Consider the following 14,846-nt stretch of genomic DNA (forward strand, 5'->3'; position numbering starts at 1 on the left):
TTGTAAAATTTTACTATTTTAAGGACTTAAGTCAAGACGTACTGTCTGTACTACGTACATGTGAAACTTGCCAAAAGACGAAAGACAACAATCAATCGATAAAGTACAAATTATACCTGATAATACCTAAAGGCTTCCAAGACATCACAGCTGCTGATTTCCTTGACCAATTACCAACGAGTAGGGGGCGCGAGTTAACATATATATTTGTACTAGGTGAGTGTTGGTCTAAATATGTTAAACTCTATCCTGTTAAGCATGCCAACACAGAGATCGTGACTAGATGTCTACAAGAATATTTCTCAGAGGTAAGAAAGTCACCTGTATTGTTGACAGACAATGGCACACAGTTTGTGAGTAAAGCCTTTTTTTAGCATGGGAAAATGTTAGACAAACTGCTATCTCGAAATACCACCTGTGAAAGAAATCATTAGGTTACGTAGGGCATACTGTTCCATCAGGCATACAACTTGGGCATGGAAAACACCAGAATTCCAAGTAATACTTAATGAACTTCCACGGTTATCTGCTGGTTTATCTTCCATTGAAATAATGAAGGTAAATTTATAGCAAGTCACTGTTGAAATTATTTAAATGGCCAGATGACAATGATGATAACGTACAGGGAGACAACTTAGATGATACTGAAAAGACAATTTACAATAAGCAGCAGATAAACACCTGCGTAAATATAATGAAAAAGCTATGACACCTATCTTTGATGTGGATGACTTGGTACTAATCAAGGAAGTACATCACAGCTCAAATTTGAGGAAAGAAACACACAAGTTTTGCCCTCGATATAGCGGTCCTTACAAAGTTTTAAATGTACCACATCCCACTGCAGTTTTCTAGATCTACCCAGAAAGGAGATTATATAATACTGAAATGTTAAAGCAGTATATGACACCATTAAATTAAACTTAGGAAAGAAACACAGTAACAACAAAGATTGTTCTTAATGGTGAAAGTATGTAAACAAATACTGTCAACTGTTATTTAATCAATTGTTAAGCATTCCTTTACTGTAAAATTGCTCACGAAAGAGGCAGATTACTTACCACCATATGGTAAAAACTAGGGTTGGGTTTGTACGTGATTTTTTTTTTTTTATTAAGGGAGATTAATCATCAGTAGTAGTATCACCTCATTCGATAATTGACCAACTATACTTTTTGTTAACTTTTGTACTAATTTGAATTGTTCCGGGTGGGTTTGTGTTCCACTTTTATAGAGGTGGTGTGGGATTTGTGCGTACTACATATCTCTCTCTCTCTCTCTCTCTCTCTCTCTCTCTCTCTCTCTCTCTCTCTCTCTCTCTCTCACACACACACACACACACACACACACACACACACACACAAATATATTCACCTACAGACTATGTATAAACTAATATGATTTGGGATTGGGAGTATTCTTTCGCTATGCATGTCATTGTTTCATCAGGAGGGAGGAATAGGACAAGGTGACATACTAATATGCTTCACATGGAAATGACAAGCCAGCACTAAGACGGAAAAGGAGTTTTGGAGGAGAGAAAATGGACAGGAGAACTCGTGGCAGAAAAGCAGGAGATAGCTGGAGTTTCATAGAGGATGCAGCTTTAAGATGAGGTGAAGTGAAAGGGAGAAGTACTGAAGTACTCAACAAAGTAGTGGAAAAGGAAGGTCACATACTTCAAATGGAAAGTTATGGGTAAGTGATCCCCAAAGACAGGAGCTCATTCCAGGTTCGGGAGGACCCATGCAAGGGAAGAACTCCACCCACTTCAGAAGAAAGAAGAGGTACATCACACCGACCGGGCCTACCAAATACGAGGTAAAGAGTACTGAATCCCCGGAATAGTAGCCTAGAAGAAGGGAGAAATACTTAAGGGCAATATTCGCAAAGAAAAGGAATAAGAAACCTGCTTAAGGGAGCATCTCCTCCAAACTGGATAATAAACTGAGAAAGTAAATATTAGTTACTCTGTTGATTAGCACAAGTTTTTGAATCTTGGCATAATTTGATGTTTGATAATGATGTACAAGTGCTTCCTCCAAAAGCGAGAACACAAATTAATGGAATTAATAATTGAAGAACTGAAAGTACTCTGAAAGAAAGCAATGTAATTATGGTTCACTCTGTGTCACCATGCTAACTAAAATAAGGGAGCTATTAAGTATAAAACAATCGAGTTTATGAAAATTCTCATTAGAGGATATGCATGTTTGTAATGATTAATTGTTGAGTGTATCATCATAACATCTTTTCTCTTAGGGGAGGAATATGTAGCTACCCATGCCATTCATGGAAGGGCATGTATCACGTACATCAAATATAGAGTTCAGAATAAAGATGTGCATGATCACAGTTAGTCTGTAAACATTGGGCCACATACTGTGGGAAAGTATTACTCAACAGGTGCAGGGTCTAGCTGCTAGAGAGAATCTGTACTCTCTGTGGAGCAAGGAGGAATGAAGGAGTTCTGGTACGATGGAAGATATCCAGGACCAAGGAAGACAAATAAGATTTATATAAGCGATTGTTGTTGTATACTATTCACATAATGTTAACAAGTGGTCTTTGAGAAAGTTCCCATATAATGTGCAACCATTCATCAAAGTTTGTGACAATATACAGAGTTGATTGGAACCAATCTACATTTTATTTAAGTACAGAGCAATGTTTTGTTTTATAGCCACTTCACTTACTGAAATCTGCAGAGAAGAAAGAAGTTTGATGCCAAAGAAGAACAGGGCACGGCATAGCTGGACACTGAGGTAAATCACAAGAGGTGCACGGCTGAATATCTACCCCAGTCTAATAACAGAGTGTTAAGGTAGCAGTGTCAGATGTAGCGGCATGTAGTAATAGGTCAGAACAGACAAGTAATAGTTCCAGAACAGACATTGCTCAAGTAGTCAAAACACTTGTCATACTATCTAAATCAGCAGTCATCAGCCCCTAACAAACACTCCAGGCTCTTAATGAAATGAAAGATGTGAATGCAAGTTCAGTGGATGAACTGCCAGCAGAAGTATTTAAGAGCCTATACTTCAATTAAAACAACTCTGTAATTGACATATTGGTGAGCTGAGTAGTAGGGACTGGGCATCAGCCAATCACGGCTGATACCTGGACTCCATGTGCTCACTGTATTGCCTGACCTGCACGCACAAGCAGCAGAGCCTTGCTACGTGGCAGGGGCTGCACATGGAGGAAGGATGTGTGGATGTTGTGTGCAAGCCATCGTCTCCACACCCCATCACTAACATTTCTCAAACACAAAGTTGTTTTAATCTAAGTAGAGTAAGTATGGGAACAAAATAAATTACATGCTTGTGTAACAAAGGGTATCGACAAGGGAGTTGCCAGAGAACTTCTTATTGACATTAATAAGAAAATGCCATTTCAAGTGAAGAATTCAGGGCTATCGGCCTAACACTACAGTGAAAGAATTACTGAGTGTCTTCAACAGGAGAATATATGTGGGAAAAGGCAGCTTTATAGATGAAGAACCACAGAGATTTATAAGAGGAAGAGGAACAAAAGATAAAACTGACTTATTACGAGCAATAGAAGAGAGGTACCTCTAGAAGAAATTAGAAGTTTATAGTACCTACATCAGCTCGAAAAAGCATGTGACAGAGTAAAATTGGATAAGACCCTACAAATTTTGAGCGACAAGGGAATAGACTGGAAGGGAAAAGGGTTAGTTTAAAGCCTGTATATGGAGCAGAATGTTAAGGTAAAAATTGGAGAAGACAACAAATGACAAATAAATAGGCACATCGGTCAGAAAAAAAAGCTGTAATGTATAAAATGTGCTGCTGGGGTAGTGCTATCAGCTAAAGATGAATTGATAATAAACAAAGCTCTGAGTGCAGAAAAAACAAGAGACTGGTCATTTGCTTGGAGGAAAAGAAGTTGACCATAAGAGTATGAAAGGACACAACTTACCACGATAATACTTTCAAATACTTGGGCACCTTCATACAGGAGAATATGGCATACACACAAGAAATTAAAACTAGAATGCAATGGCTAAGCAGCATTTAACAGAAAGAAGTTTATGAGGGGAACTGAACAAAAAAAAGCAAGGGAGGTTAGAATTTGTCTCACGACAGCACGGTCATTACAGATGGAGCATGAGCACGGATTAAAAAAGGATGGAAACAAAGTTGGTCATGCCCTTTTCAATGGAACCATCCCAGAATTTGTCTGAAACAATTTTGGAATATCAAGGAAAACCTAAGTCTGGCTGGCAGGATGGGGACTGAACCATTGTCCTCCCAAATTTGAGTACAGTGTGTTAACCGATGCACCACCCCGGTATGTGAAAACTGAACGGATCTGAGAAAATGACTGGTTCACTCTTTTGTGTGGAGAGTGGATTTATACGATGTGGAAATAGGGACATTAAGGAAGTGGAAAAGAGATTTGAGGACTTTGAGATCTGAGTACTGAGTAGGACAGAGAAAATAAGTTGCACAGAATGAGTTAAGAATGAAGAATTATTACGAAGGGCTGTTAAAAGAAATATTGCAGACGATTTTAAAGTTAAAAAAAAGAAATGGTCAAAGAAGACAATGCTTACCAAAATACCCTTTAGAAGGGGTGGTGAATAGCAAATGGGATAGAAAAATGGGGGAGGAAAATATGTCAGTTGACAGATAAGGCCAAAGTGCAAAACAGTTACGTAATGACAAAGACAATGGCAGGAGATAAGGAAGATGGAGACTCAATGTTATGTAAAAACTTGCCTAAGGGGGGGGGGGAGACTAAATAATAATAATAATAATAATAAATAATAGTGAAATTTGGTCTCTAAATACTCTAATAAGGCATAAGGATTGTAAATAAAATTACCTAATACCTGTTAGTAAATTCACTAACACAAAAAATTGTGTTTCGGTACTTACAGGTTTGTGTTTCATTGTTTCAAAAATGTGTTCAGATAAAAGGAAAAATATTATCTTCAAAATGTTCTGTTTTATTAAAAATAATCTTTAAAATATGGGCCATGACATGGTGAAATGAAATCAATAAATTGTTCATTCCTATTACGTATTTTTCCTGTTATAATGCAAATTTTTCATTTTTTTAAATTTGGTCACTAATTAAAATTTGTTATTATTAAAATATTACTCAGATTTTAAGTTTTCACTTTCATTGCCCTTCTTACTAACATGATTTTGTTCAAATAGGAAGGAAAAATTGGTAACAAGTTATAGTCCAAGCAAAAAACAGCAACTATCTGTATGTTGGTAGCCACATTTTCTGGCCTACAAACTCTAGAAATGTTGCTTCATGGCAATAGGGTGCTCACTCTTGAAATTTCATGTATTTAATGAGGGCTGCAAAAAGGGGTATACAATAGTTAAACTCTAAAAATTAAGGGAAAAAGTAAAAAGGAAAATAAAAGTTTCCCTACATGTTGATGTACAAAGAAATGATACTATACTAGCAAATACTGTAGAAAAAAAGCTGTCCATGTAGTCTTGCTGGTTGATAACATAAGGAATAATTTACACCACTTTGTAAAGACAAAACAAATTCCACCACAGTCTACCCCTACACCCCTGAACTTGCATCAGCAAAGAATTCAAAGTACTTTTGAAGTTTCTAATCGATCATTTTGGCAAGCATTGAATATTTTAAACAAAAGTTTCTTGGTCACTGGAAATTACATATTAGAATCCATACCTGTGCTACAAAATTAATCTTTGGCCCACTGCTACAGTTGTTGCCTTGGACTCTTTTTGTAGTTGTCCTGTGCTTTTATGTTGTGTAACGGTTCACATTACATTTGTTCTGTGTGAAAATAAACCTTTTTTTTTTTAAAAAAAAAAAAAAAAAAAAAAGAAAGAAAAAAAAAGGTTTAAGTTTCAAACCATAACCACTTTTATTGGAGGGAGAAAAGGCAGGTAATGGGACCAGTACACACAGTTTGCCAGAATAACACAAACAGTAGCTTATTTGAAACAAAAAAAATTACTTATGTCTGTCTCATCACGAAATCCCATTTCAAGGTACAAATGCGGAACACCAACATTATGAATGCATTCAGTTTCAACTTCAAGTCATTCATCAAGAAACTAAAAGGAAGAGAAAACTGCAACATATGACAATTCGCTATAAAAAATTATATACAACACTAACAATTCATTCATTCATCATGTTCTGTAGATCCCATCGAGGATAACCTTCGGGACGCTGAACAAGTCACTATACTGATTAATGCTTTTCATGCTCATGCTGCCAAAACTTAATTGAGTTAATTAGTTACATTTCCATGCACCATTTTGCATGATAGATTGTAATGAGGTAGAATCAGTCATTTTACATCACATCGCAAATTAATTTGTACATATGCTTATATTCTGAACATTTCTAAGGTGTTTTTTTAATATAAGAAAAAAATGTGTACAGGCGTGAGTTAGTAATTCCTATCAACCACCTTTTACACATTACAAGAATAGAAATTGTTCTGCAGAATAGGAGTTCTTAAGGAGAAACTTTCTCAGTTTATTTTCAAATTTTACTTTGCTGTTTGGCAGCTAAATAGATGATGATGGTTGAAGTAGAGAGGATATAAAATGCAGAGTGGCAATGGCAAGAAAAGTGTTTCTTAAGAAGAGAAATTTCTTAACACTGAGTACAGATTTAAGTGTCAGGAAGTCATTTCTGAAAGTATTTGTGTCGAGTGTAGCCATGGTTTGAAGTGAAACATAGACCATAAAAAGTTTAGACAAGAAGAGAATAGAAGCTTTCGAAATGTGGTGCTACAGAAGAATGTTGAAGATTAAATGGGTAAATCATGTAACCAATGAGGAGGAGGCACTGAACAGAATTGGGGAGGAGATATATTTGTGGCACAACCTGAAAAGAAAGGATCAGTTGGTAGGACGCATTCCGAGACATCAAGGGATCACCAGCTAAGTACTGGAGGGAAGTATGGAGGGTTAAAATCATAGAGGGAAACCAAGAGATGAATACAGTACGCAGATTCAAAAGGATGTATGTTCCAGTAGTTACTCGAAGATGAAGAGGCTTACACAGGATAGCACGGAGAGCTGCATCAAATCAGTCTTTGGACTGAGGACCACAACAACAACTTTGCTATCTGTCAGATATTTTACGTCACTTGGTAAGTGATCAAAAATTTTTGTTCCAGCATTGTGCACCCCTTTTTGTGCTAAAGACAACCTTAATGTGGAGTAATAAATGTCATTTTTCCTTCTGGTATTGTAGTTATATACATCATTATTCCTTTTAAACTGTAGTGGATTATTTACAACAAACTTCATGAGGGAATAAATATACTGTGAAGCAGTACTCATAATGCTCAACTCCTTAAACAGGTGCCTGCCAAATGATTGTGTGTGAGTAACAAACATTATTCTTACTGCACATTTTTGTGCAATGAAGAATTACTTTCTTAAAGATGAGTGACCTAAGAACATTTTTCCATATGACAATATTGAATGAAAATATGCACAATATGTCACCTTACTGATTTCTCTCTCCCCTAGATTAGCAATGATTGTAAGTGCAAATGTGGTTGAACTAAGTTGTTTTAGTAGTTAAAAATAGTACTTTTTTGAATTCAATTTCTCATCAATATGGACACCTAAAAATTTTGAAGTTTCCATCTTATTTCATCAACATGTGTTGTGCTTATCAGCACTGTAGCATCCCTAAATGTGGAGAACTGAGGGTGCAACCATCTGCAGAAAACTAGTCAATGATACTTTTAAGAATTTTATTTACCATTTATTCTGTTTCTGTATGTAAGCTCGGACTGATCACAATACTAGGGTCATCTGCAGAAAGAACTGACTGCTTGTTGTATATTAGACGGAATATCATTCACATGTATGAGAAACAATATTGGATGTAAGACTGAGCCTTCGGGAACCAGATACATTACTCCTCCCCACTCAGGTTTATGCCCCCAGACGATATAGGCTGAATACTATTACAATTTTCTGTATTCTTTTCATTAGATATGACATTATCCATTGGCTATACCATCAATCCAATACAACTTCAATTTATTTAGGAGAATATTGTGATTCACACATTCAAATACAAATCAGTGTTATATTATTATTTAATGCTTGTAAAATCTGGTGAATGAACATTGAAAGGGCATTCTCAGTAGGACAACCTTTCTAAAACCCAAACTGTGATTTGCTGAGGATATTATTGTCACTAAGATGAAATACTATTCTAGAATACACCATCTTCTCAAAAATGTTGGAAAATGGCATCAGCAGTGAAACAGGATGGTAGTTATTAACATCTCTATTGGTTGGTTGATTTGGCGGAAAAGACCAAACAGCAAGGTCAGCGGTCTCATTGGTTTAGGGAAGGATGGAGAAGGAAGTCGGCCATGCCCTTTCAAAGGAACCATCTCGGCATTTGCCTGAGGTGATTTAAATAAATCACAGAAAACCTAAATCAGGACGGCTGGACGTGGAATTGAACTGTCATCCTCCCGAATGCAAGTCCAGTGTGCTAACCAATGCGCCACTTCGCTCGGTCAACATCTCTATTATCACCTTTCTTAAAGAGGGGTTTAACATTGGCATATTTCAGAGTCTCTGGAAAAATGCCTTGAGTTAATGATGCATTCCATATTTCAGGTACAACTAGGCTTATTATATGGGAACAAATCTTTAGTACTCTGTTCAATACACCATCAACACCAGATAAGTTTTTATTTTTGAGAGAACATATAAGTTTTTATTTCTGAGAGAACATATAATTTTCTTAATTTCAGAAGGAGAAGTTAGTGGTACACTCATAGAACTGAATTTTATGAGAGTTACTTTTTCAACATACTGCTGCGACTTTTCTCTTGAACTGTTTGTCCCTATGTTCTCTACTATATTTCAGAAATGATTATTAAACATATCTGCTATCTGTGACTCATCATTTACTGAGCTATTAGTAGCTTACTATTTACTTGATTACAGTAGTATTTTTCCAAGAAAATATTTTTACGTCTATTAATACTGAGTTCTATTTATAATCCATTATCATTTGTCATACAGGTTTATATGAAACACTGCTACTTCCCGTGTAGCTAATGGAGATTTTCAGTCTATGAATCTAGGTATTCAGATAATTTGTAGAAAGAGTTGATAACAAGGCATGTTTTTTATTTTCATTTGAACTGGAAGGGTTTCCTGTGTCAATGCCAACAGAAGTAGGTTTTTAGAGATGAAAAAAATTTAAATTTTATGGTTGTAAAACAATGAGTTAAACAGGACAATAAAAGTTTTGCATAAATGGAGACATGTGAGGATAAGTCAGAAATTCAAATCATCAATGAAATCTAGCATCTTACTGGAAATTATCAACATACTGCGAAACATTTGACAAATCAAGCACTGGAATTGGTCAATTTGGGTATGTCTTTCAAAGTAGCAAAGCTTGCTTGTGGTGTGTTGCCACCTCAATTTCCACCATGTCTCTGCACAACACTTGCCAGCTTGAAAGCACCTACAGAAGCAAAAAAAATTATAATATGTAAATAAAGATAAATGTCAGAATATGAACGGCCTAACAGTTCCTATACATCAACTTTAGACACCTATAGCAATACTACTGAGAAAAACACTTTGTAACAAATAAATAACACGTAAAATATGCAATGCGCGTCATGTTCCATAGTCTTCTAAATCCACGCATTGTGAATACGTAGTGTTTACACATGGAAAGATGAATGGCATCATTCCCCTACCACTCCCACTCATTTGTATCTGTCATGAACACTATTTGCATTTCTTTTCTCCTGGCCACATTCCTCTAAATTAACTTTTTCTGTTTTTTCTGTAGCTTCATTTAAGTTTTCACTCATTTTCCTTTTCTTTCTCTGTGTAGAAGTCACAATCAACAGAATGATGTTGAAAAGACAAAGGAATACATGGTTTCACTCTTTTGTTTAGCAAGAAAAATTCATGATTTCTTCCATGTGTCCATGTGACTTTGGGCAGTCTTCAAAGGTCATATATCTGCCCTCAAGTTGAAATACTGAGTGCAACAGGATGGGAAAATAATATTGGAGCAGTGGCCTCTCTTAAGTATAACAGAGGAGAGGTCTATAGTGCCCGGATTTTAATAAGCAAAGATGAAAACACAGACAGAATGGTTACGCATGAGGCTGACAGTAAGCCAAAGCTTATTCATGAATACACACTACTATGTTCAGTGGTGACATGGTATGAAACATCGCTACACATTAATGTTCTCGGCAAAAACACACAGCTTCGGCATACAGACTCTCTACCGGGCTAAAATAAAAAGCGCAAGTGACCAAATGGATGCCACAATGGTGGACTGTATTGAGACAGCATAACATGGATGGACGTGCAGATGAGTAAACAAAACATGGATAATCTAGTTTCAAGCGGGCAAGGGACTGGCACAAATGAAGGAGGGCTGTCTGATCTGCTCACCACAAAGTACTGCTGACAACACATAGGAAACTTAGGGACCATGTACACTGGGTGGCCAGGTAAGACACATGGGAGGTCCAAGAAAGTTTTCTATTGAGCATGATCCCCAGGAATTTCAATGTTTCAATTAATGGAAGAGCAACACGCCCAGGATGTAACGATGGTGGAGGAAACCAATTGCACTGCCAGAAATTCATACAAAAGTTCTGTCAGTGGAAAAGCAAAAGTCATCATCAATGCTCCATGAGTAAAGACGATCGAGGCAATGCTGAAGATGCCGCTCTAGGAGACAATTACATGGGAGACTGCAATAGATGGCAGAATCATCAACAAAAATGGAACCGGAAATGCCCAGCGGGAGACAGGCCATAATAGGGTTAACAGTGATAGCAAAGATGAAGACACTGTCTACAGAACCCTGAGGCACACTGTTTTCCTGGATAAAGTTGTCTGACAACCCACAAATACCTAGAAAACTCAGTCTTTTAAAAATTCCTGAAAGAAACAAAACATCTGGCCACAGAAGACCCATGTGTAAAGACTAGGGTGGTACCAGTCCTCCAGCAGATATCGTTGGCTTTCTCCAAATCGAAAAACACTATCACAGTCTGGTATTTCTGCAGAAAACCATTCATGACATGGCTTGACAAAGTGACGAGTAGGTCAACTGCAGAAAGGTGCCCTCGAAACCCATATTGTGTAGTGGTTAGTGAACTGTGAGACTCGGGCCACAATACCAACCGGGCATGAATCATATGTTCCATCACCTTGCAAAGACAGCTGGTGAGAGAACTGAGGTGATAACTAGGAAGAAGATGTTTGTTCTTTTACCAGGCTTAGGGATGGGTATGACACTGACTTCAGACCAGCATCTAGGAAACATGACCTCTGCCCAGATGTGATTATATGTACGAAGGAGAAAGTGTTTACCCACAAGAGAAAGGTTCTTCAATATCTGAATGTGGACATTGTCCAGCCCTGGTGTGGAGGATCGGAATGGAGTGAGAGCATGGTGTAGCACTCACCACTCACAATTCTGAGAAGAGATCGATATCGCCCAGCCTCCCCCACTCATTTCTGATGGGAGGAAGGCAGGGTGATAGTGAGCCAAGCTCGAAATCTCCGCAAAACAGTGGCCAAAGATGTACGAGATAGCAATAGGGTCCATTAAGATACAATCTGCTACAGTCAGGCTGGAAATTGCAGGATGACCTTAGTTCCAGAGATTCATCGAACATTGGCCCACATGACTGTTGAAAGAACTAGTAAAGAATATCCAGCTACCTTTTTTGCCATCCAGAAGAAAACGACTGTGCACATAACCATTTATAACAAATGCAGTTTGCCATCATAGGACAATGGACCACATCTCCACGTGCGAACTGCATTGTGGCATACCTCAGTCCACCAAGGCAGCAGGACACCGTGCAGCAAAGAGAAAGTGATAAAAATGAAATCTTCTGCAGTGGTAGGGATACAGTTTGTAAGATATTCTACCTGGTCATCACAAATGGGGAAATGTTGTTCATCGAAGGCCGCCAGGGAGGAGTAAAGCCTCCAGTTGGCCTTAGAAAGCTGCCACTTAGGTTTGCATACATGTGTGGTCAGCAGACAGATAGCACATGGGAAATGGTTGCTCAAGTACATATAAGAGAAAATGGACCACTCAAGACAATGGGCAAGCTGGGCAGTGCAGAATGAGAGATCCCAAGGGGAACTGGTGTTCGCGGAGTCTGAAAGGAACATGGGTGCTCCAGTGTTGAGGCATATGAATTTGAGTTAATTGAGAAGGTTAGCCATGAGGGCAGCTCTCTGAGAGGTTCTGGGAGGTCAAAACAGACTGGAAAGAAATGCAAGAGGTCAAAGTGGTCATGAGGAAGCAATTTTGTTTCCTGGAGGCAGAGAACAAGTGGACACTGTGATTCCAAAAGCAGCCATAATTTTTCTTCATTGGATCTAAGGCTGCAAAAGTTCCACTGGATAAGAGTGTTGATGAGGAAAGGTAGGAGGGGAAAAAACGAAGTGGTGTCACCTCGCCTGAGTGCCAGCCTTCGAGGACTCTCTGCTATAGGGTGCAGAGACTGGAGGACCCTGCTGCATGATATCTACAGAGGTGTTGCCATTCTCCCGTGGTCAGTCTGCAGAGCCCAGGCAGAAAAATGGTTGATGGTGCACGTAGCGACCCAGAGGTCAGCCAGATGAGGGCATCACATGGCAACACTGTTGAAGAGGATCTCCGAGTCGGCGATGGAGAAGACTCTTTGCCTTTATTTGATTTCTTGGAGCCTTTGCGATTGGCAGATGATTATTCGGATATTTGTTGGCTGGAGGGATGCAAATTTGCGGTAGTATTCCTTCTGTCCTTTCCAGCCCAGTGATTTTGTAGCAGGTGATTTCGCTGCATGAGGCGAAAATTTGGTGGCTTCTTACAGAGGAGGAGGAGGAGGAGGAGACAGGGATGCTACCATGATACTGGGCCATTTTACAACTGCAGTGCTGAAATTGATGTTGCATGTCTGCGTGACCATGTCCTTCGTGGACCGAGATGTAGCATGAATGGTAGTGTAAGTGCCGGATGGTGGAACGCATGGTATCCAGCTAGCCAACAACTTGCAAGCAACAGGGTAAGGTACTTTTTCCTTCATCCAGATCTCCTGGATGGCCTGCTCATTGAGACACACAGGACAATCTCTAAAGGAGGCTGCATTGTTGCCATTACAAATGATACAGTGAGGTGAAGGAGAAATACAATTGCCCCTGTGAGCATCCCTACCACAGGTTAAACATTTGGCCGGGTGTTGACAGGACATTCGAGTGTGGTTGTAACAACGAGACTGGTAGCAGTGCATCAGGTTCGAAATGTATGGTCGGACTGTGATAACTTCATAGCCCACTTTGATCTTGAATGGAAGCACTACTCTATCAAATATGAGAAATAGAGTGCATGTGGACACTAAGGACGCATCTACCTTTTTCATCACCCAATGGACTGCAATGACACCCTGATCAGGGAGGCAAGTTTGGATTTCTGCCTCAGTCAGATCATCAAGCAGCCTAGTATAAATAACACCATGTGAAGAATTCAGTGATCAATGGGCCTTGACACGAACAGGATAACCATGAAGGAATGAAGCTGCAAGCAGATGTGCTTGAGAATCCCAATCAGTCTCCAAAAGCAAAGTGCCATCGCATAAGCAAGAGCAGGATTTCACAGGGTCGGCAATTGTGCTGATACCGTTCTGAATAATAAATGGATTAACTGTAGCAAAGACTGACTGTCTTCAGTACGCGAAACCATGAGAAACCGAGGTGCAGCTGGGACAGTCTTTGTTTTTTAGCCTCAATCCTCTTATGTTTAGTAGATGTAGACTGAGAAGACGATGATTGGCTCATTGCAAGAAAATCCCCCATGACTGCCAACATCTCTGATGGCGCACTCCTTCCAACTGAGGGCCCCCGTCAGAGAGGGCTCACTTGCCTTAGATGATTGTTCACACATCCTAAACATCTGACAGAGGGACTAATCGGCAATTTGGGAAGGTAGCAGCTAAGGCAATCACCCCTCCCTGGGCCTGGCTTGTACCAGAGGGTACGTGCGAACCCTATCTGTTGATCCAGGGCTGGGAATTACACATTACCCAGTCACCTGTTATGCATCAGACACATGGGCCGGTCTTCAAGAGCACACAAGGAGGAAGAAGAAAAAGAGGAACCTCAAATGCCAAAGTGGTGGAAGGACAGGAGAAGGGAAACAAAGAAAGAAAAAAAAGAACAAAAATACAGTGTAGAGGCTGTTCTGATATCCAGCTACTGAAAAAGCAGAACACATTCCCAGAAATGTACCAGACATGTTTCACAAGGGAGAGGGAAAGGAATATCAAGAGGATAGACATGCAGCGCATAAAGGAAGAGATGTTGCAAAGGCCGGGTACCTGTGGTAACCAATCATGAACTCACCAGAGTGGTGAGCCCCCTCAGAGGCCCAAATTCCAGTGTTACCTACAACAGGCTATGGAGCTTGGAACCCAACTTGATGCTGAGAACCCAACCGTAGGTGGTACAAAATAGATGGAAGAAGGAACAGTTCCAATATGACTGACAAGATGAGAAATTTATTCGGAAATGCAGTACAAAATAGAATTTTAATCTAAAGTACTGGATGTGACAATATGTGCTCTCAGTGAGAGACTTCGACAGCTTAAAAGTCACACTGGGCTTTTCGATTTTTTGTACAACAGACATGCCACCTGATGGTTTAAGTAACAAGTGTTCCAAACCATGGGCCAGTTTTAGTCATGGACATGCAAAGGATATCAGTCTTGTAAATTTTAAAGATGAACTTAACTTGGCCTCTCCTTTGGTAAAGCCCGACAGCACACTAAGTGAAACCTT

The 14,846-nt window shown here is 39.1% G+C and overlaps 1 protein-coding gene across 3 annotated transcripts in view; it reads right to left on the minus strand.

The window, feature by feature from the left end:
• LOC126477299 (DNA-directed RNA polymerase III subunit RPC1) overlaps positions 1-14,846 on the minus strand; it is a 231,559-nt gene that overhangs the window by 195,823 nt on the left and 20,890 nt on the right. Inside the window, exon 2 of one of the 3 annotated variants that reach the window (XM_050103608.1) lies at positions 5,692-5,815. The exons of the other annotated variants lie outside the window; for them this stretch is intronic. The gene's annotated coding sequence lies outside the window, so the exon portion shown is untranslated. The remainder of the gene's footprint in view (positions 1-5,691; positions 5,816-14,846) is intronic. 3 annotated transcript variants of the gene reach the window in all.

Source organism: Schistocerca serialis, chromosome 1 (genome assembly GCF_023864345.2).
Source record: "Schistocerca serialis cubense isolate TAMUIC-IGC-003099 chromosome 1, iqSchSeri2.2, whole genome shotgun sequence".
Lineage (NCBI taxonomy): Eukaryota > Metazoa > Arthropoda > Insecta > Orthoptera > Acrididae > Schistocerca > Schistocerca serialis.